The 24,218-nt window shown below is 40.1% G+C and overlaps 1 pseudogene; it reads left to right on the top strand.

The window, feature by feature from the left end:
- The first annotated feature begins 16,517 nt into the window (after positions 1-16,517).
- LOC116810147 (phosphorylase b kinase gamma catalytic chain, skeletal muscle/heart isoform-like) lies at positions 16,518-17,754 on the top strand (annotated as a pseudogene).
- The last annotated feature ends 6,464 nt before the right edge of the window (positions 17,755-24,218 follow it).

Here is a 24,218-nt window from a genome sequence, read left to right on the forward strand (position 1 = left end):
CACTTTTTTTAGAACAGGATATTAGCACAGATTATCTTCTTGTATATCAAGATGGGTTTTAGAAACCACAGGAAATTCCGTGTGACCCATAGTTACCCCAGTCAGGGTCCCTGACTTATCGCAACAACAACAAAATTACATAAACTTTTTTTATATTGGCATAGGTGTTTGTTCTTAATATTCTCCACTTAGAGAAACTGGTAAAAATAAGTTATTCCAAAAAGTGTTTATCATATCTCAGCTTCAATCTTGAGTTACCAATTTTTAAAAAATTCCTATTATCTGCTGTCTGCATTGGGACAGAAATGTAATGACATGTTCCTTGTAAATGGGAGCTTTTAGTTGAAGAGGTATGATGTCACCTATGAAATATACTTGTAAAAAAATAAATGATACACTTGTACCAAAAATAAACCAAGGAGAAAATGGTCATGGGTGGAATTCTTTGATGTCAAGGCTGGGAAAAAGGTTTCCAAAGCAGTTGAACTCTTTGATGAGAGATTGACAAATTAACATGAACGGTTCACTGTCAATCACCAGATATGCCAGGAGTAGGGAGCTGCCTGACTTGCCCGAAGTGGAGTGGTAGAGCTGTAGAAGTAACTGTTGTGGCTACAAGAGAACATGAATTCATCAAGGGTCAGAGTCTGGGAGATGAGATTTTTGGAAAACCCAGACATAGGGCTAAGGAGAGTGAACTATCAGAGAATTGCATGGAAATGTCAGTACGATATGAATCAGAGTAATTGAATATCACATTTTATTCATAAAGGGGGAGATTCAAGAAGCTGGATTGTGAAGTAACGGTAAAGGTTTTCTGGATGTAAGGAATGATAAAAACAGTACAATACACTTTTTTTTTAAGACAGAGTCTCACACTTGTACCTAGGATGGAGTGCTATGTGCAATCTTGGCTCACTGCAACCTCCACCTCCTGGGTTCAAGTGATTCTCCTGCCTCAGCCTCCCAAGTAGCTGGGAATACAGGTGCTCGCCACCACACCCAGCTGATCTTTGTATTTTTAGTAGAAGTGGGGTTCCACCATTTTGGCCAGGCTGGTCTCGAACTCCTGAGCTCAGGCAATCCTCCCGCCTCAGCCTCCAAAAGTGCTGAGATTACAGGAGTGAGCCACTGCACCCAACCAACAATACACCTTTATGTTTGTCTCCCAGAACGGAGTTTTAGTAAAGTGGTGAAGATGAATGATGGTAGATATAGGAAGTTTGAGATAGAATAGATGATGAGAAGAGGGAGGATTGACAATACAGAGTATTGACACACCATGTACATCCAAGAACACTACATTGGTAAAGGGTATCCATAGAGCAGCTAAGAGTATCTTCAGTGTCTTGAATTATTAAATAATGATGACATCATCCCATATGTATTGTAGATTTATCTCATATGTATTGATTTTGTGTATGATAGAAATGCTGTAAGCAAAAATATGTTTAACCAAAATACCACATTCACCTAGACAGTTTGAAGAAACAGAAATTTACTCTAAAATTCCCTAGTTTGAAAACAACTTGATATGTGATCTGAAATGTATTATTATGTATTCATAAAAACTCATATATTACCTTAGTAATATTGCTAAAAGGTAGTTTCTTTTAGATTTTATGAGCCTTATTAGTATCTGATCTACACTGTCGTCTAGTATTTAAATAGATAATATAAAGATGAATACTCTTTCACAGAAAGGTCATCCTTCAGTAACTGCTTTGGGAGATTTATGGGTCTTAAAATCTCTATGGAATCTAAACTGGCTTTTTATTTATTGGTCTACTTTAAGTGTAAATGAAAACAGATGAATGCCACCTTCCTTAACAATAGTTTTTTGTTCATTTTAAGTCCGAAATTTTTATTTTGGTAATATTTTGAATTTATATTAAAGCTTTTTTAGCTTTTTTCCCCTAGCTATTAATAGAAGCAAACTCTTTCTGTTTGTTTATGACAGAACACGCATGCAGGACTTGAAAGATGTTACTAATAATGTCCACTATGAGAACTACGGAATCAGAAAACTGGCAGCTGTGATTTATAATTGACAACAACAAGAATAAAGGGCAGCTCACTAAGTATGTATTTTTTCTACAGAAAAGCTATTATTTCTGTAGTCAATCATCATATTGTTTCATTGTCATTAAATTTCTCCTGGCTACTCAGTAGAAAATTTGGACAAAGTTCTCTATGCAAAACAGCATAAGTTTATATTGTTATGTTTTGTTAAGAGTAGAAACCCTTTTTAAATGATCCATTTTGATAGAGTTTTCACTTACAGATTATGTGGAAACAAAGGACAGGCCTTAACAAAAGGAATATTTAGATGAATTTATTCTTGGTTACCTTCTCTATTCCTATACCAGGGAGTAAATTAGCTGGAGTTTCATTTTCTTTTGGTTGTTAGAGTGGTGTAAGTGACTACAAAGTGTGTAGCTTTGCCTTATTGAGCTTATATCTCAGCTGTGGTGTTTTTATGTTGGGGTCAAAAGAAGAGATGTGTGAGGAAGCTGGTAAACATGTGTTGCCCTACTTTTAAAAAATTTGTCATTATTGAAGATCATAATTACATCATATGTCACTTAACAATGTGGATGCATCCTGAGAAATGTGTCATTGGGCTATTTCGTCATTCTGTAAATGTCATAGAGCGTACCTACACAAACCTAGAGAGTAGAGCCTTCTACACACCTAGGTTATGTGGTCTAGCTATTGTTTGTAGGCTATAAGCCTATACAGCATGTTACTGTACTGAATGTTATAGACAGTAGTAACATGATCTTAAGTATTAGTGTATCTAAACATAGAAAAAGTGCAGTAAAAATACAGTAATGTGAAGGACCTCTTCAAGGAGAACTACAAACCACTGCTCAATGAAATAAAAGAGGATACAAACAAATGGAAGAATATTCCATGCTCATGGGTTGGAAGACTCACTATCGTGAAAATGGCCATACTGCCCAAGGTAATTTATAGATTCAATGCCATCCCCATCAAGCTACCAATGACTTTCTTCACAGAATTGGAAAAAACTACTTTAAAGTTCATATGGAACCAAAAAAGAGCCCACATTGCCAAGTCAATCCTAAGCCAAAAGAACAAAGCTGGAGGCATCATGCTACCTGACTTCAAACTATGCTACAAAGCTGCAGTAACCAAACAGCATGGTACTGGTACCACAACAGAGACATAGATCAATGGAACAGAACAGAGCCCTCAGAAATAATGCCACATATCTACAACTATCTGATCTTTGACAAACCTGACAAAAAAAAGCAATGGGGAAAGGATTCCCTATTTAATAAATGGTGCTGGGAAAACTGGCTAGCCATATGTAGAAAGCTGAAATTGGATCCCTTCTTTACACCTTTTACAAAAATTAATTCAAGATAGATTAAAGACTTACATGTTAGACCTAAAACCATAAAAACCCTAGAAGAAAACCTAGGCAATACCATTCAGGACATAGGCATGGGCAAGGACTTCATGTCTAAAACACCAAATGCAATGGCAACAAAAGCCACAATTGACAAATGGGATCTAATTAAACTAAAGAACGTCTGCATAGCAAAAGAAACTACCATCAGAGTGAACAGGCAACCTACAAAATGGGAGAAAATTTTCACAACCTACTCATCTGACAAAGGGCTAATATCCAGAATCTACAATGAACTCAAACAAATTTACAAGAACAAAACAAACCACCCCATCAAAAAGTGGGCAAAGGACATGAACAAATACTTCTCAAAAGAAGACATTTATGCAACTAAAGAACACATGAAAAAATGCTCATCATCACTGGCTATCAGAGAAATGCAAATCAAAACCACAATGAGATAACATCTCACACCAGTTAGAATGGCGATCATTAAAAAGTCAGGAAACAACAGGTGCTGGAGAGGATGTGGAGAAATAGGAACACTTTTACACTGTTGGTGGGACTGTAAACTAGTTCAACCATTGTGGAAGTCAGTGTGGCGATTCCTCAGGGATCTAGAACTAGAAATACCATTTGACTCAGCCATCCCATTACTGGGTATATACCCAAAGGACTATAAATCATGCTGTTATAAAGACACATGCACAGGTATGTTTATTGTGGCACTATTCCCAACAGCAAAGACTTGGAACCAACCCAAATGTCCAACAATGATAGACTGGATTAAGAAAATGTGGCACATATACACCATAGAATACTATGCAGCCATAAAAAATGATGAGTTCATGTCTTTTGTAGGGACATGGGTGAAACTGGAAACCATCATTCTTAGTAAACTATCACAAGGACAGAAAGTAAACACCACATGTTCTCACTCATAGGTGGGAATTGAACAATGAGAACTCATGGACACAGGAAGGGGAACTTCACACTCTGGGGACTGTTGTGGGGTGGGAGCGGGGGGGATGGACAGCATTAGGAAATATACCTAATGCTAATTGACAAGATAATGGGTGCTGTAAACCGACATGGCACATGCATACATGTGTAACAAACCTGCACATTTGCACATGTACCCTAAAACCTAAAGTATAATAATAAAATAAAAAAATACAGTATAAAAGATAAAAAATGGTATATCTGTATAGGACACTTGGTATGAATGGAGCTTGCAGGACTGGAAGTGACTCTGTATGATTCAGTGAGTGAGTGGTGAGTGAATGTGAAGGCCTAGGCCATTACTGTGTGCTACTGTGGACTTTATGAACCCTGTACACAGGCTATACTAAATTTATTTTTAAATTTGTCTTTAATCTTATTTTGCTATAACTTTTATAATAAATTTAAAAAATCCTTTTGATTTGTAGTAACACTTAGCTTAAAACACAAATATATTGAACAGATGTACAAAAATATTATCTTTATAATCTTTATTCCATAAGCTTTTTTTCTATTTTAAAAGTTCTTTCTTTTTTCACTTAAAACTCTTTTTTGTTAAAAGTGATGACATAAACTTACACATCAGCCTTGGCCTACTCAGGGCCAAGATCATCAAGATGCTACTGGGCAGTAGGACAAGATAGCCAAATAGGAACAGCTCCAGTCTACAGCTCCCAGAGTGAATGACACAGAAGATGGGTGATTTCTCCATTTCCAACTGAGGTACTGGGTTCATCTCACTAGGGAGTGCCAGACAGTGGGTGCAGGACAGTGGGTGCAGCACACCATGCGTGAGCTTAAGAAGGATGAGGCATTGCCTCACCCAGGAAGTGCAAGGGGTCAGGGAATTCCCTTTCCTAGTCAAAGAAAGGAGTGACAGATGGCACCTGGAAAATTGGGTCACTCCCACCCTAATACTGCACTTTTCCAATGGGCTTAACAAATGGCACACCAGGAGATTATATCCCACACCTGGCTCAGAGGGTCCTATGCCTATGGAGCCTCACTCATTGCTAGCACAGCAGTCTAAGATCAAACTGCAAGGTGGCATCGAGGCTGGGGGAGGTGTGCCCACCATTGCCGAGGCTTGAGTAGGTAAACAAAGCAGCCAGGAAGCTAGAACTGGGTGGAGCCCACCACAGCTCAAGGAGGCCAGCCTGCCTTTGTAGGCTCCACCTCTTGAGGCAGGGCACAGACAAACAAAAGGCAGCAGTAACCTCTGCAGACTTAAATGTCCCTGTCTGACAGCATTGAAGAGAGTAGTGGTTCACCCAGCATGCAGCTGGAGATCTGAGAAGGGGCAGACAACCCCCTCAAGTCGATCCCTGACCCCCAATTAGCCTAACTGGGAGGCACTACCCAGTAGGGGTGGACTGACAGCTCACACGGCCGGGTGCTCCTCTGAGACAAAACTTCCAGAGGAACGATCAGGCAGCAGCATTTACTGTTCACCAATATCTGCTGTTCTGAAGGCACTGCTGCTGACACCCAGGCAAACAGGGTCTGGAGCAGACCTCCAGCAAATTCCAACAGACCTGCAGCTGAGGGTCCTGACTGTTAGAAGGAAAAGTAACAAACAGAAAGGACACCCACACCAAAAACCCATCTGTACGTCACTATCATCAAAGAACAAAGGTAGATAAAACCACAAAGATGGGAAGAAACAGAGCAGAAAAACCGGAAACTCTAAAAATCAGAGTGCCTCTCTTCCTCCAAGGGAACACAGCTCCTCACCAGCAAAGGAACAAAGCTGGATGTACAATGACTTTGACAAGTTGAGAGAAGAAGGTTTCAGAAGATCAAACTACTCCAAGCTAAAGGAGGAAGTTTGAACCAGTGGCAAAGCAGTTAAAAACCTTGAAAAAAATTAGACGAATGGCTAACTAGAATAAACAGTGCAGAGAAGTCCTTAAAGTACCTGATGGAGCTGAAAACCATGGCACAAGAACTATGTGACGAATGCACAAGATTCAGTAGCTGATGCGATCAACTGGAAGAAAGGGTATCAGTGACGGAAGATCAAATGAATGAAATGAAGTGAGAAGTTTAGAGAAAAAGGAATAAAAAGAAATGAACAAAGCCTCCAAGAAATATAGGACTATGTGAAAAGACCAAATCTACATCTGATTGGTGTACCTGAAAGTGACAAGGAGAATGGAACTAAGTTGGAAAACACTCTGCAGGATATTATCCAGGAGAACCCCAATCTAGCAAGGCAGGCCAACATTCAAATTCAGGAAATACAGAGAGCACCACAAAGATACTCCTCGAGAAGAACAACTCCAAGACACATAATTGTCAGATTCACCAAAGTTGAAATGAAGGAAAATCTGTTAAAGGCAGCCAGAGAGAAAGGTCAGGTTACACACAAAGGGACGCCCATAAGACTAACAGCTGATCTCTTGGCAGAAACTCTACAAGCCAGAAGAGAGTGGGGGCCAATATTCAACATTCATGAAGAAAAGTATTTTCAATCCAGAATTTCCTATCCAGCCAAACTAAGCTTCATAAGTGAAGGAGAAATAAAAATCCTTTAGAGACAAGCAAATGCTGAGAGGTTTTGTCACCACCAGGCCTGCCCTACAAGAGCTCCTGAAGGAAGCACTAAACATGGAAAGGAAGAACTTGTACCGTCCACTACAAAAACATGCCAAATTGTAAAGACCATCAAGGCTAGGAATAAACTACAGCAACTAATGAGGAAAATAACCAGCTAACATCATAATGACAGGATCAAATTCACACATAGCAATATTAACTTTAAATGTAAATGGGCTAAATGCTCCAATTAAAAGACACAGACTGGCAAATTGGATGAAGAGTCAAGATCCATCAGTGTTCTGTATTCAGGAAACCCATCTCATGTGCAGAGACCCACATAGGCTCAAAATAAAGGGATGGAGGAAGATCTACCAAGGAGATGGAAAACAAAAAAAGGCAGGGGTTGCAATCCTAGTCTCTGATAAAACAGACTTTAAACCAACAAAGATCAAAAGAGACAAAGAAGGCCATTATGTAATGGTAGAGGGCTCAATTCAACAAGAAGAACTAACTATCCTAAATATATATGCACCCAATACAGGAGCACCCAGATTCATAAAGCAAGTCCTTAGAGTCATACGAAGAGACTTAGACTCCCACACAATAATAATGGAACACTTTAACACCCCACTGTCAACATTAGACAGATCAAGACAGAAAGTTAACAAGGATATCCAAGAATTGAACTCAGCTCTGCACCAAGTGGACCTAATAGACATCTACAGAACTCTCCACCCCAAATCCACAGAATATACATTCTTTTCAGCACCACACCACACCTATTCCAAAATTGACCACATAGTTGGAAGTAAAGCACTCCTCAGCAAATGTAAAATAAGAGAAATTATAGCAAGCTGTGTCTCAGACCACAGTGCAATCAAACTAGAACTCAGGATTAAGAAACTCACTCAAAACCGCTCAACTACATTGAAACTGAACAACCTGCTCCTGAGTGACTACTGGGTACATAATGAAATGAAGGCAGAACTAAAGGTGTTCTTTGAAAACAATGAGAACAAAGACACAACATATCAGAATCTCTAGGACACATTCAAAGTAGTGTGTAGAGGGAAATTTATAGCACTAAATGCCCACAAGAGAAAGCAGGAAAGATCTAAAACTGACCTCTTAACATCACAATTAAAAGAACTAGAAAAGCAAGAGCAAACACATTCGAAAGCTAGCAGAAGGCAGGAAATAACTAAGATCAGAGCAGAACTGAAGGAAATAGAGACACAAAAAAACCTTCAAAAAAATCAATGAATCCAGGAGCTGTTTTTTGAAGAGATCAACAAAATTGATAGACTGCTAGCAATACTAATAAAGAAGAAAAGAATCAGATAGACACAATAAAAAATGATAAAAGGGATATCACCACCGATCCCACAGAAATACAAACTACCATCAGAGAATAGTATAAACACCTTTGTGCAAATAAACTAGAAAATCTAGAAGAAATGGATAAATTCCTCAACACATACCCCCTCCCAAGACTAAACCAGGAAGAAGCTGAATCGCTGAATAGACCAATAACAGGCTCTGAAATTGGGGCAATAATTAATAGCTTACCAACCAAAAAAAGTCCGATTCACAGCCGAATTCTACCAGGGATACAAGGAGGAGATGGTACCATTCCTTCTGAAACTATTCCAATCAATAGAAAAAGAGAGAATCCTCCCTAACTCATTTTATGAGGCCAGCATCATCCTGATACCAAAGCCTGGCAGAGTCACAACAAAAAAAGAGAATTTCAGACCAATATCCCTGATGAATATTTATGCAAAAATCCTCAATAAAATACTGGCAAACTGAATCCAGCAACACATCAAAAAGCTAATCCACCATGATCAAGTGGGCTTCATCCCTGGGATCCAAGGCTGGTTCTACATATGCAAATCAATAAACGTAATCCAGCATATAAACAGAACCAAAGACAAAAACCACATGATTATCTCAATAGATGCAGAAAAGGCCTTTGACAAAATTCCACAACCTTCATGCTAAAAACTCTCAATAAATTAGTTATTGATGGGACGTATCTCAAAATAATAAGAGCTATCAATGAAAAACCCATAGCCAATATCATATTGAATGGAAATAAACTGGAAGCATTCCCTTTGAAAACTGGCACAAGACAGGGATGCCCTCTCTCACCATTCCTATTCAACATGGTATTGGAAATTCTGGCCAGGGCAATCAGGCAGGAGAAGAAAATAAAGGGTATTCATTTAGGAAAAGAGGAAGTCAAATTGTCCCTGTTTGCAGATGATATGATTGTATATCTAGAAAACCCCATCATCTCAGCCCAAAACCTCCTTAAGCTGATAAGCAACTTCAGCAAAGTTTCAGGATACAAAATCAATGTGCAAAAATCACAAGCATTCTTATACACCAATAACAGACAAACAGAAAGCCAAATCATGAGTGAACTTCCATTCACAATTGCTTCAAAGTGAATAAAATAACTAGGAATTCAGTTACAAGGGACGTGAAGGACCTCTTTAAGAAGAACTACAGGCCAATGCTCAATGAAATAGAAGAAGATACAAGCAAATGGAAGAACATTCCATGCTCACGGGTAGGATGAATCAATATCATGAAAATGGCCATACTGCCCAAGGTAATTCATAGATTCAATGCCATCCCCATCAAGCTACCAATGACTTTCTTCACAGAATTGGAAAAAAACAACTTTAAAGTTCATATGCAATGAAAAAAGAGCCCATGTTACCAAGTCAATCCTAAGCCAGAATAACAAGCTGGAGGCATCACGCTACCTGACTTCAAACTATACTACAAGGCTACAGTAACCAAAACAGCATGGTACTGGTACCAAAACAGAGATATAGACCAATGGAACAGAACAGAGCCCTCAGAAATAATGCCACATATCTACAACTATCTGATCTTTGACAAACCTGACAAAAACAAGAAATGGGGAAAGGAGTCCCTATTTAATAAATGGTGCTGGGAAACCTGGCTAGCCATATGGAGAAAGCTGAAACTGGATCCCTTCCTTACACCTTATACAAAAATTAACTCAAGATGGATTATAGACTTACATGTTATACCTAAAACCATAAAAACCCTAGAAGAAAACCTAGGCATTACCATTCAGGACATAGGCATGGGCAAGGACTTCATGTCTAAAACACCAAATGCAATGGCAACAAAAGCCAAAATTGACAAATGGGATCTAATTAAACTAAAGAGCTTCTGCACAGCAAAAGAAACTACCATCAGAGTGAACAGGCAACCTACAGAATGGGAGAAAATTTTTGCAACCTACTCATCTGTCAAAGGGCTAACATCCAGAATCTACAATGAACTCAAACACATTTTCAAGAAAAAAACAAACAACCCCATCAAAAAGTGGGCCAAGCATATGAACAGACACTTCTCAAAAGAAGACATTTATGCAGCCAAAAAACACATGAAAAAATGCTCATCATCACTGGCCATCAGAGAAATGCAAATCAAAACCACAATGAGATACCATCTCACACCAGTTAGAATGGTGATCATTAAAAAGTCAGGGAACAAGAGGTGCTGGAGAGGATGTGGAGAAATGGGAACACTTTTACACTGTTGTGGGACTGTAAACTAGTTCAAACATTGTGGAAGTCAGTGTGGCGATTCCTCAGGGATCTAGAACTAGAAATACCATTTGACCTAGCCATCCCATTACTGGTTATATACCCAAAGGGTTATAAATCATGCTGCTATAAAGACACACGCACACATATGTTTATTGCGGCACTATTCACAGTAGCAAAGACTTGGTACCAACCCAAATGTCTAACAATGATAGACTGGATTAAGAAAATGTGGCACATATACACTGTGGAATACTATGCAGCCATGAAAATGATGAGTTCATGTCCTTTGTAGGGATATGGATGAAACTGGAAACCATCATTCTCAGCAAACTATTTCAAGGACAAAAAACCAAACACCTCATGTTCTCACTCATACGTGGAAATTGAACAGTGAGAACATATGGACACAGGAAGGGGAACATCACACTCTGGGGACTGTTATGGGGTGGGGGGAGGGGGGAGGGACAGCATTAGGAGATATACCTAATGCTAAATGACGAGTTAATGGGTGCAGCACACCCACATGTCACATGTATACATATCTAACAAACCTGCACGTTGTGCACATGTACCATAATACTTAAAGTATAATAATAATAAAATAAAATAAAGCAATTATAGGAAAGTAGAGACAACAAAAAAATACCTATTATTCTATCACTTAAAGACAAAAAAAAAGAAAGATGCTACAGAGCAGTAGGAATTTTTCAGTTCCTATGGGCCACCATCTTATGTGCAGTCCCTTGTTGACTGAAATGTCATTATGCAGTGCATAGCTGTATTACAAAACCATTTTAAATACTGTGCATATGTAGCTAGGTGTTATCTACCATTAGACGATAATCCTAAAAGATCAACTATATAAATATGAAAGACAAGTTATCAAAGTAGCTATACTGTTTTCCATGGTGGTTAACATGCCTTATAATGAAATAGAAAAAAGTCTCTTCTTAAATATTTAAAATACAAGTTTCTGTTTGAGGTAAGCCTCAATATATGAACAAAAGGAAGGCTTTTTATCTTTTTTTAGCAAAATATTTATTGAGCAACTTTGGCACAAAAATGTAAGGATCCATCATCATGAATATTGTTCATAAAATCCTAATTCACTTTAAACTCATTAACAATGAACTATTTAACTTATTAAAAGAAACACACAAAGCTACTGATAATCTTGTATGTTAGAAGAAAATACTATCAGTACATATTTTTTGTTAAATATATGTACTTATTCAATACATTTTTTAAACAGTTGTGATGTTGTAGATATAAGGAATTGTTTATTTGTTCCCATGTCTCAAATATAAGGCTACTTAAAGTAGTGCTGTTGGATGCAGGTAAGATAATTCAGAGAAAAATAGTAAACTTTAAAATATCATTAAATCTTTTTCTGCATATACAAAATTCTACTGTGTGGATATGTGAATTATACAATATCCCAGGTGAAAACAAAAATGGTAGAATTCTACTGGAAATATGTCTATTAAAGAGAGGAATGGTGACCATACTTTGCCTATGCAATTAAAAAAAAATGTTTGCATTGATAAAAAGCAAATTGCCCCAGGAGCTAACATAATATTTTATTTTATGTTAATAATAAGTAGGAAAATAAACATTTTAGAAGACCAATCTAACTGGGGAATGGCTGTACTCGGAATAGATATTTGATATGATTTGATAAATTAAATTGTTACTACTTCATTGAAGAACACAAACTGAATCTGAAAGAAATCACTTAGAAGTTTTATCTATTGATTGTATCTTACATTGTCTTGAAAATGTTAGCAATTACAAAAAATATTTTTATTAAATTTTTCTTTAAAAATTATTAACAACTTATGGTGCTTTAGCTGATGTAAGGTGCTTTTCCTCATAGCTCAGTACATATCCATGAATAACTGAAAAGAAAGACTAATGTTTAAATAAGTGAAGTAAGCAGCTGGGAGTTTAGCCTTCTTTTAATGTTCTTTTTGTATTGCTCTCATGCGACTGTCCATAGGAATGTATTCTTTGACAGTGGCAGTGGGGAGGGGTTGAAAGTTGCAAGAATTTTGGAATGGAAGGTGAATCTATTGAAAATGTATAGTTAAATTGATGGTTGGCAATATGATGCTTCATAAAGTGCTAATCACACTTTGGTTTTAGAAGATAAGCTAAACTTTTTAAAGATGTTAGACATTGAATAGTAAAATACATTCATGTGCCACATAACGATGTTTCAGTCAATGACTGACTGCATATATGACAAGTTCCCATAAGATTATAATGTCTATACCACACAGCCTAAGTGTACAGTAGGTTATACTATCTAGGGTTGTGTAAGTATACTCTGTATTGTTCATGTAATTATAAATTAATTTCTTAGACTGTATCCCCATTGTTAAGCAATGCATGACTGTAGATCAATTTATCTTATATTTAAATTTTCTGAGGTAGTTTTGGGCAAACTGTAGAGTCTATTGAAACATGAAATAAAAATAAAGATTAAAAATATATGTGTAAATGTCTGAAAATGTCCCTTTCTGTTATGTCAATAGTCCTAGAACAATTCTGTTTTAGAGGGACTTAAAACAAGAATTAGATTGTGTGGTTTAAATCTGAAGAATGGCTGAACATGTCCAGCTATAATTTATCTCAAGGTTAGATCTGGAGAAGTGGATGCTGTTCTTAGCAGCTATCCAGTAATTACCTGTTTCTGACAAAGAAAGTGTGGAGCAATCTAAGTACTTCTTGTATGCTTAGAGGATGTATCTTTCATCCCTGTATGGAGGGTAGTGAGTGGTTGAAAGCCACCGAAAGGGTAACCTCTCATATCAAAAAAATTCAGCAAGGGTTTGTAAAAGAAAGAGGAGAAGAGCTGGTCATATCCAGATTGCTCACCTCTTAAAGGAAGTGATCCCCAATAAGAGGAGAGCCATCTTTTTTTTTTTTTTTTTTTGCTAAACTTCCTTCTTGAAGTTTTGTCGGCCTCCTTTTTCCTTGATCTTCCTTGTACCCTTTACTTAAAGTCACATTTGATTGGTGACTCTTTTTCAGAACTGATGTCTGTCATTGTTACCAATTGTGACAATAGATATCTTCCTCCCTAGTCTCTCTTTCCATTATGTTAATTTATTTTTCTGTTCTCTATAGCCTTCTCCATCAGCCATCTTGGGAAAACTTTATAAGTAAATGACTAAAAATACAGCTTTCAAAGGCAGATCCTCAGAATTCTTGATACATGACAAGAGTTTTCATCGATCTAAATAGAAATAAAGACAATTTTCTGAAAATTTCAAGTTGTTTCAAAAAATTAAACTTATTGAATTGTATCTTTTACTCTTTATTCAAGTGTCCTTTCATGAAATTATAATGATAGTAGTTGGAGTTTTGTTTATGTTTGGTTTTAATAGTCTTACTTGGCAAAACAAGATGTTGACAACCATTATAACTAAAAATTTTTGGAAACTTTTATTGATCTTTGAAATTATTTCAGTGAAATTCCTTTGGAAAATTTTGCACATAGTGACCTACTAACCACTGGAGCAAAAGTATGTAAATGTACTTGCTTACTGTGTTCTTTAGGAAAGACCAGCAAACATAATTTAAATGAAACATGGTTGTCTTTTATTATACTCCAAATGTGGGTCATGTGTAATGCAGCAAAGTAGAACTTGACTAGGTCATCCTTCTGTGGTGGCTCTAATTCTCTTATTGGTCACACGAAGGGGTGTGGCTTGCAGGAATTTTAACCTTGTGAAAACAGCCCTAGAAGGAGCTAAATATTTGGTGATTTAGTTTCATATTCAGGTTATGTTGTAACCATTTTCTTTTTCTTGTTTCACTAGGCTTTTTTCATTTCCTTGTCTGGGTTTTTAATTTCACTGATAGGTTTATAAACTTTACTACTATATGTGTGTAGGTAACAGTTTCCTATTAAAAAGCAGGCAGGCTTTTTACATAACTTATATATATAACTTAAATATATAACTTCATATAACTTAAATGGTTTTTCCAGTCATTTAATAAAAGGTTTTACTTGGAAAAAAACAGTAAATGTGAAGATAAAAAGTGATCTCCCTACATTTTCTACATTGTAAGCACAATTTTTTGTTTCGATTTTCTAAAAATTAATAAAGATGACTAGAAGTGAGGTGTTAATTTAAAAATTAAAAATTTGAAAGATCATTTTTACTGGTGAGAGACTTCAAAAAATTCATTTTAAATATGCATGAACATTTTTTCACAGTATTTGAGTGTATTTGGTCAGATTATTTTTACAAGGCTAAAAACTTACAGTATCTTAACTGTTAAATATTGCAAATTTCTTTGAGAAAGTACACACATTTGGCAGGTTTAGAACTTTGAACAGACTTTCAGAAGATGATTGCATAGCATATTTTATAGTGATTTAGTGTAATGATTATGAACATAATTTGGGAAATAAATTAGCTTTAGCGAATTTTACTTTAAATTTTTTATTTAGGGCACATACCTTAATTTAATTGTGAAAGCTATGCATTTGCCTTTAATTGAAATTTTAGCATGCTTTACTTTAAACGTGCTAAATCACTAATTTCTGTTCCTTTAGATATGATACAGTTGAAGGCATGTAAGGCGGGGGATTGTTTCTCCAAAGACACAGCAGTTTTACTATACAGGGATTTTAATACTTAAATTTCGAATTTAAAAGATTTTTTTTTTCTTTGAGATGGGGTCCTGCTCTGTCACCCAGGCTGAAGTGCAGTGGCATGATCTTGGCTCACTGTAACCTCTGCCTCCTGGGTTACAGCAATTCCACTGCCTCAGCATACCAAGTAGCTGGGATTACAGGGGTGAACCACCCCACCCAGCTAATTTTTGTATTTTTAGTAGAGACAGGGTTTCACCATGTTGGCCAGGCTGGTTTCAAACTCCTGACATTGTGATCTGCCTGCCTTGGCCTCCCAAAGTGCTGGGGTTACAGGTGTGAGCTACCGTGCCTGGCCTAAAAGAAGATTTTGAAACATCATTGCATGTTTTCTCTGCAGTCTCTTATTTTCCCCCTAGAGTTATTTAAATAATAATTTAGGTGGCAAAATTACCTGCTCCTTCGCAAGGATAAAGTAAAATAAACGTTTTATAGATGCGTTATATGAGTATGAAGATATTTAATTCTCTCTGATTTCTAATTTAATGTATTTACAATCACAGTTATATTGTTGAATAATCTTAAGTTGCTGAAATACACATATTCAGTTACTTAAGGTTAGCAATTAAAAAATCGTTTTTAGATTATTTCTTTTCTAGAGCCTAAAAAAAATTTTTGGGGTGTTAGGGGACAGTAGGAATTATAGACTCTGAAAATCTAGCAAAAGCTTTGGACCCTTTCACAAGAAGAATGCTGGCAAACACGAACACACATTTGGTATGCTGCTTCAGGGCAGTCAGTGACACTGGGTGTACTCAGGAGATCAGAGGCAACTATATTAAAAACAGCTGCCATTAATATGAGCTATATATATATATATAATATATATATATTTATAAAGGGAGCAGAAATAGGATACAATTGCTTTACTAGTGAAGAATTTTAAAAAAAGGATCTCTTCAACTTTTGACAACCAAAAAATATTTACACTTGAAAATGTATTTCATGTACACTTGAAAAGTAATTCTCCACTTTTGTTTTGTTTTGTTTTGTTTTGTTTTTTTGAGATGGAGTCTTGCTCTGTCACCCAGGCTGGAGTGCCGTCGGGCGATCTCGGCTCACTGCGACTTCCGCCCCCCGGGTTGAAACGATTCTCCTGCCTCAGCCTCCTGAGTAACTGGGACTCCAGGCATGTGCCACCACACCCAGCTAATTTTTGTATTTTTAGTAGATGTGGGGTTTCGCCATGTTGGCCAAGCTGGTCTCAAACTCCTGGCCACAAGTGATCTGCCTGCCTCGGCCTCCCAAAGTGCCGGGATTATAGACATAAGCCACTGTGCCTGGCCTGGACTTCCTCTTCTGAGCGCCCTGCTGACCTGTCCTGATGATGACTGTTCCTGCAGAGGTCTACGGGACCCCCAGTTACCTGGCCCCTGAGATCATCGAGTGCTGCATGAATGAGGACCATCCAGGCTACGGGAAGGGGGTGGACATGTCAGTGCGCCGGGGGGGGGGAGGATCACCCGCCTGGGCTGGGTGAGGAAGGAAGCAGGCAGGTCTGGGTCGGTGCCCCTGGCACAGGGGGTAAGTGGCCCTGGGCCCTCTCACGTCTAGATGGAGCACTGGCGTCATCATGTACACGCTGCTGGCTGGCTCCCCAGCTTTCTGGCACCGGAAGCAGATGCTGGTGCTAAGGATGATCATGAGCGGCAACTACCAGTTTGGCTCTCCCGAGTGGGATGATTACTTGGACACCGTGAAGGACCTGGTGAGAGACGAGGCCGACTGGCTCCTGGGCTCAGGGCCGCAATGCCAGGCTCCCTTGTCCAGGGAGGCCCTACCTCTCCTGACATGCTGGAGGGGACCTGCCTTAACGTTCTTGCATCCCCTCCCTCCTCCCCTCCCAGGTCTCCTGATTCCTGTTGGTGCAACCCCAGAGATGCTGCACAGTGGAAGAGGCCTTGGCACACCCCTTCTTCCAGCAGTATGTGGTGGACAAAGTGCGGCACTTCAGCCCCCACGGGAAGTTCAAGGTACGAAGCGTCCTGACCCAGGCCCTGTGGCAGTTGCCACCAGCTCCCCAAGTGCAAACCTCTAAGCCCTCTCCTCTCCCAGGGGTCCTTACACCCCATGGGTTTCCAGAGTACCCACCCCTCCCCTGCCAGCCGCCCTGTGATGGCTTCAGGGACGGCAGGTGTCAGCCCACTGGCTCCGACTCTGCAGATTCTAGCCAAGTGGGAATTGGGGGACACTAGGAGGGCCCTGCAGAAGCCACCCAAGACTTCTTGGCAAACGAGCCCAGAGAGTCCTTTGCTGGAGGGGCAGGGCCTGGCAGGGGGGTACTGCAGCCCAGTTTCTCTGCCTGGCCCTGCAGTTGATCGCCCTGACTGTGCTGGTTTCAGTGCGGATCTACTAACAGTACCGCCGGGTGAAGCCGGTGACCTGGGAGATCGTCATCGGAGACCCACCGCTACACCCTCCAGCTTCCGTGCCGGCTCATCGATGCCTATGGTTTCCGAATCTATGGCCACTGGGTGAAGAAGGGGCAGCAACAGAACTGGGCAGCCCTTTTCAAGAACACACCCAAGGCCGTGCTCCTCTCCCCGGCCAAGGAGGGCTACTGAGGGGCTGGTCAGTCAGGGAGGGCTGGGGGGCAGGTGGGGAGGGGAAGCCACGGAAATACAAGTCAAAGGGGTGAGGTGTGCAGGCCTCTGCAGAAGGAGCACTTAGCCCTGGCCAGGAACCCCTGGAGCTGAGGCCACGATCCCCTCTCAAAGGCTGTGCACAAGGGAAGCGGGTGTTCCCACCACACAGCAATACCTGCAGGCTGAGACAGGCCCTGGGTGGGCAGAGATCACATGTGGCCTGAGAACCAGGAACCCTCTGCTCCTGCACTTCCTAGGTGAACCACCATCTCCGTTTCTCTTTAGGGGAGGCCCAGAGTTACTGATACTCAGGCCCTCTTCCCTTAGGGTCCCAGGGTGAGGATGAAAGACACAGAAATGTCTGAGATGCACAATCGCAGGATATTTTATTGACCCGATGACAGCCAGTGACAGTGTGGGAGCAGGCTACTCTCCAGGGACATGTTTCTGGAGGCATATGGAGAAGGTGGCCAAGGTGAGGTGGCTCACACCTGTAATCTCAGCACTTTGGGAGGTCGAAGTGGGAGGATCGCTTGAGAACAGAAGTTTGAGACCACCCTGGGCAACATAGTGAGATCCCATCACTACAAAAATTCAAAAAATTAGCCAGGCATGGTGGTACACACTTATAGTCTGAGCTACTTGGGAGGCTGAGATGGGAGAATTGCTTGAAACTGGGAGCTCAAGGCTGCAGTGAGCCATGATCACCACTGCACTCTAGCCTGGGCAACAAAGCAAGACCCTGTCTCAAAAAAAAAAAAAAAAGAAAAAATAATGGAAGGGGAAGCTTCTGATATTTGTCTTTCTGGAGTACTATTTGCTTTGTGATCCCCACAATGCACTGCTTCACCCTAGTACATCAGTAGATTCTCCTAGACCCTTTTAGGACTGAACTGTGCTTTAAATAATTACATGCCTGCCTGTTACACAGTGGAAACTAGTTTTCTTCAGAGGGACCCAAAACGACAGATGAGGCCATGAAGAAAGCATTCTCCTTCCACAGCAACTGGCTGGGAAAACAAACACACAAGTGATTCTCCTGCCTCAACCTCCCTACTAGCTGGGACTACAAGCGTGTGCTACCATGAAGGGGTAATATATTTTTTTTAATTTTTAGTAGAGATGTGGTCTATGTTGCCCAGGATGGTCTTGAACTCCTAGGCTCAAGCGATCCTCCCACCTCAGCCTCCCAAATTGTTGGGATTACAGGCATCAGCTACTGTGTCCAGCCCTTCATCACATATCTAAAAACAATCATCAGAGGTAGATGTAACAGGTGTTATTGTTATTAACTCCATTTACCAGATGAAAAACACTGAAGCAAATAGAAGTAAAAAATTAGGCTTTTAAAATCGATTTTCGGCCAGGCATGGTGGCTCACGCCTGTAATCCCAATACTTCGGGAGGCCGAGGTGCATGGATCACCTGAGATCAGGAGTTCAAGACCAGCCTGGCCAACATGGCAAAACCCCATCTCTACTAAAAATACCAAAAAATTAGCAGGGCATGGTGGCACACACCTGTAATCCCAGCTACTCAGGAGGCTGAGGCAGGAGAATCTCTTGAACCCGGGAGGCAGAGTTGCAGTGAGCTGAGATCGTGCCATTGCACTGCAGCCCAGGCGACAAGAGCGAAATTCCACCTGAGAAAAAAAAAAACAAAACCCATAAATATATATAACACCCATAAATATGTACACCTATTATGTAGCCACAAAAATAAAATATCTAAAAAGAGAATGTCAAACTGCATTCACTAATGCTGTGATTACATTTCTAACTTTATAATCATATCCATATTTTCAGGGCTACTCTTGCTAATCATCATAACAAATGAAGTGTTAGTGGGTTTTGAGAGGATGAAGGATCACCACACCTGACAATTCTCTTTCACTTACCATGTGTGTGATGAAACAGCTTTAGATTTTAAAAAATATTTATTAAGAGACAGGGCCTTGCTCTGTCACCCAGGGTGGTGTACACTAGCACGGTCATGGCTCAAGGCAGACATGCAGTTAATTCCTGGGCTCAAGTGATCCTTCCACCTCAGCCTCCAGTTTTTTTTTTTGTTTTGTAGAGACAGGGTCCTGATATGTTGCCCAGGCTGGTCTCAAACTCTTGGCCTCAAGAGTTATCCCACCTTGGCCTCTCAAAGTGCTGGGATTACAGCTGTGTACCACTGTGCCTGGCCTATATGTTTTGAAAATCAAGTGTTATTTCCTCCTGGGCCCTCCAACTTGCAATATTATCTTATACAAGATGAGGATATCGTTGGGGAGATCCAAATCCCAATGATGGGACCATGAGCAAGTCAACCTCCAGTAGACTCAATGAGGGAAAATGCTGACATTAGAGTTATATGCAATATTGGATATAAAAAGCATGTAGTAGCTGGGCATGATGACTCATGCCGGTAATCCCAACACTTTGGGAAGCCAAGGGAGGAGAATTTCTTAAGCCCAGGAGTTTGAGACCAGCCTGGGCAACATAGTGAGACCCATCTCTCTTAAAAAAAAAAAAAATAGTTGGGCATGGTTTTACCTGCCACTGGTCCCAGCTACTCAGGAGGCTGAGGTGGGAGAATCACTTAAGTCTGGGAGGTCAATATAGCAGTGAGCCATGATCACACCACTGCACTCCTAGCTGGGCAACAGAGCAGGACCCTGTCACACACAAAAAAGAAAAGCATGTGTTATGGCACTTGACTCTCAGTCTGTGCAACTGCAGCAATGGAGAACCATGGCTGTCACTAAAGAAAGCGATGTACACATGAACTATGTAATGAGCAGTTAAAACTCATTTAATATAAAAAGCGGAAGGCTGGACATGGTGGCTCACACCTGTAATCTCAGAACTTTGGAAGGCCAAGGCAGGCAGAAGGCTTGAGGTCAGGAGTGCAAGACCAGCCTGGCCAACACAGTGAATCCCCATTTCTACTAAAAATACAAATATTAGCATGGTGGTGCATGCGTGTAGTCCCACCTACTTGGGAGGTAGAGGCATGAGAATTGCTTGAACCCAGGAGGCAGAGGTTGTAGTGAGCTGAGATGTCACTATACTGTACTCCAGCCTGGGTGACAGAGGAAGACTCTATCTCCAAAAAAAATTTTGGAGATATTAACAGAACGCAGTATTTTGGGGCACTAGAACCTCTCCCAGATAAATATAGTACTAAGGCTGGGCTAGGTGGCTCACTCTTGTAAGCCCAGCACTTTGGCAGGAAGAGGCAGGTGGATCTCTTGAATCCACGAGTTCAAGACCAGCCTGGGGCAACATGGCGAAACCCCATCTCTTTTTATAAATTTATTTTTGAAGTAGAGATAGATAGATAGACAGAGAGAGAGACAGACAGACAGATAGATAGATAGACAGATAGATACATCTAAGTATTAAACAAGTTTGCTGCTAGCATCAGGATAGGCTAGCTCCATGGTAATTGCATCATAATATAGCCTTACACTTATTAAGTTAAAGAGAATAAGAAACTCGCTGTTCTAGTGATAATGAAATTGATAATTTGGGATAAATCTCCTGCTGAAGATAACTAGAAAAGCCGGACAAAATACGAAGTCATCTGCTTGAAGGAATGGGGGAGTGAACCATTACTATGATAGTGAAGAATTAGCAGACCAGGATTCAGAAGGAAATAAGGTCCAGGGAGGTTAAAAACTTTTTTTTTTTTTTTTTTTTGAGACAGGGTATTTTACCCAGGTTGTTGTGCAGTGATGCAATCATAGCTCACTGCAGCCTCCATCTCCCCAGCTCAAGCAATCCTCTCACCTCAGCATCCCTAGTATCTGGGACTACAGCACTCACCACCATACCCAGCTAATTTTTGTATTTTTTGTAAAGATGGGGGTCTCACTTTTTACCCAGGCTTGTCTCAAACACCTGGGCTCAAGAGATCCTCCTGTCTCAGCCTCCCAAAGTGCTGGGATTACACCTGTAATAGGGTATGAGCCACCACACCAGACCAACATTTTTTTTTTTTTTGAGACAGGGTCTCATAATAACTATGCTATGAACAAGGACTTGAAATAGAAAAATCATAAAATTCTAAGTTAGAATTATGAAATTTTTTTTCAAATAATGATTTTAGAAAAAGTGCACTAGGGAATTTGGGACATGTATGTAAAAACGAACATATGATTAAAGAAAACATGCCTACTTAGGTCATAGCTTGTTAGAGGATTTTTATCAGTAGAGCATTCATTTCTCCCTTCTATTTCCACAAATAAGTGAAAGCTTGAAAGAGTGAGTAGAAATATTAGCATCTTTCAGTACAGAGCGGTGAAAAAATAGTTTGGGGTTCAATTTCTGCATGATTAGAGTCACTTACTAAATACTTCAGCCTTCCATTGAAACTTGAGCAGATTTATATCTCATCATTAATTACTACATCCCAAAATTAAGAATTATACTACAAATTTTCAGACATTCCTTGTATTACGTAATTCTTGCATTGCTATAAAAATATTAATACCTGAAACTGGGTATTTTGTAAAGAAAAGAGGTTATGTTACCTCATTGTTCCACAGACTGTACAGAGAGAATGATTCTGGCGTCTGTTTGACTTCTAGGGAGGCCTCAGGAAATTTACAACCATGGCAGAAGGCAAATTGGGAGTAGGTATATCTTACTAAGCAGCAGCAGGAACAAAAGGGAAAGGTAATACACAATTATAAATCACAAGATCTCATGAGAACTCACTGTCATGTTGACAGCTCCAAGGTTGGGGGGGTGGTATTAAACCATGAGAAACTTTTCCCATAATCTAGTTACCTCCTGGCAGGCTTCACCTCCAACATTAGGTATTACATTTTGACATGAGATTTGGGTGGGGACACAAATCAAAACCATATCGTTCTGTTCCTGCCCCCTCTAAAATCTCATGTTCTTCTCAACTTTCAAAATACAATCATGCCTTCCCAAGAGCCCCCCAAATTATTAACCCATTCCAGCATTAATTGAAAGTCCACAGTCTAGTCTGGTGGGAGACAATGCTAGTCCATTTCACCTGAGCCTGTAAAATCAAAAGCAAGCAAGTTACTTCCAAGATACAAAGAAGGTATAGGAATTAGGTAAATACTTTCATTCCAAAATGAAGTAATCAGCCAAAAGAAAGGGGTTACAGGCCCCATACAAGTCAGAAATCTAGCACAACAGTCATTAAATCTTAAAGCTTCAAAACAATTTCCTTTGACACCATGCTTAACATCCAGGGTGTACTGGTGCAATGGATAGGCTACCAAGGCCTTGGGTAGCTCCACTCATGTGGCTTTAGGGGGTTTCACCCCCACAGATACTCTTATTGTCTTTTGTTGCTCTTGTGGGGGCCTGTGACTTTTCTAGGTGCAGGGTGCAAGCTGCTGGTGGATCTATGATTTTGCAGCTTGGAGGATGGTATTCCTCTTCTCACAGCCCCACTAGGCAGTGCCCTAGTGGGTACTCTGTGTATTTGCTCCAACCCCACATTTTCCCTCTGCACTGCCCTAGTACAGATCCTCTGTGATGCTCCACCCTGTAGCAGGCTTGTGTCTGAACTTCCAGGCTTTTTGATACATTCTCTGAATCTTAGGTGGAGGCTCCTAAGCCTCATATCTTGCAATTTATGCAACTGCAGGCTTAGCACTACATGGAAGCCTTCAAAGCTCACAGCTTTCATCCTCTGAAGAAGTGACCTGAGCTGTACCGTGGCCTCTTTTAGCCATGGCTGGATCTGAAGTGGCCAGGATGCACACAGCAGTATCCCAAGTCTGCTCAGGGCAACGCTGCCCTAGGTCTGGCCCAGAACACCATCTGGTTCTCCTAGTTCTCCAGGCCTGTGATTGGGGGTGCTGCTGAAAAGATCTCTGAAATGCCTTTGAAGGCTTTTCCTCATTGTCTTGCCTGTTAGCACTTGGCTCCTCTTAGTCAAATTTCTGCAGCCTTTTTGAATTTCTTCCCAGAAAATGGGCTTTTCTTTTGTACCACATGACCAGCCTTCAAATTTTTCAATTTCAGTAAGTGCCAGTTTCATGTCATTTCTTTGCTCATTCATTTGAGCTTAGGTTACTAAAAGCAGCTAGGCTAAATCTTGAATGCTTTACTGCTTAGAAATTTCTCCTGCCAGATACCCTAAATCATCACTTTCAAGTCTAAAGTTTGGTAGATCCCTAGAGCAGGGGCACAATGCAGACAGTCTTTGATGAAGCTCAGCAAAAGTGATCTTTATTCCATCCAGTTCCGATTAAGTTTTTTATTTCCATCTGAGACCTTCTCAGTCTAGACTTGACTGTCCTCTTCACTATCAGCATTTTGGTCACAGCCATTCAAAAACTCTCTAGAAGTTCCAAACTTTCTTTCACCTTTCTGTCTTCTGAACCCTCTACACTCTTCCAGCCTCTGCCTGTTACCCAATTCCAAAGCTGCTTTCACATTTTCAGGTATCCTTATAGAAATGCC

This window comes from Hylobates moloch, unplaced genomic scaffold, assembly GCF_009828535.3.
Source record: "Hylobates moloch isolate HMO894 unplaced genomic scaffold, HMol_V3 SCAFFOLD_156, whole genome shotgun sequence".
Taxonomy (NCBI): domain Eukaryota; kingdom Metazoa; phylum Chordata; class Mammalia; order Primates; family Hylobatidae; genus Hylobates; species Hylobates moloch.